Genomic DNA, 294 nt, shown 5'->3' on the forward strand with positions numbered 1-294 from the left:
CACATGTGTTACAAGATTTGCAGTGAGTGTTATGTTGTCCAGCAGAAAGGCAACAGATGTGTTACTTTTTGACTGGATATGACTGGATTTCGCCCAGGTTTCTTCTCTTGCTCAATGATCTCTGAAAAAAGTAAAAAGGCTAACCACGTAAAGGGAATGTAGCCTAGTGGTAGAGCGCATGCTTTGCATGTATGAGGGCCCGGGTTCAATCCCCGGCATCTCCAATAAGTGTTAATGTCCAGTCTGTAAAAGCTCTTATTCTGAAAGAGAAAAGTTTTCAAAGTCAATCTCCTT

At 41.8% G+C, this 294-nt stretch overlaps 1 non-coding gene across 1 annotated transcript; it reads left to right on the forward strand.

Annotated features, from left to right (window-relative positions):
• Positions 1 to 152: 152 nt before the first annotated feature.
• Positions 153 to 224, forward strand: trnaa-ugc. The gene has a single exon. It is a non-coding gene; the product is annotated as a tRNA-Ala (tRNA).
• Positions 225 to 294: the final 70 nt, after the last annotated feature.

Source organism: Etheostoma cragini, unplaced genomic scaffold, assembly GCF_013103735.1.
Source record: "Etheostoma cragini isolate CJK2018 unplaced genomic scaffold, CSU_Ecrag_1.0 ScbMSFa_2850, whole genome shotgun sequence".
NCBI lineage: Eukaryota > Metazoa > Chordata > Actinopteri > Perciformes > Percidae > Etheostoma > Etheostoma cragini.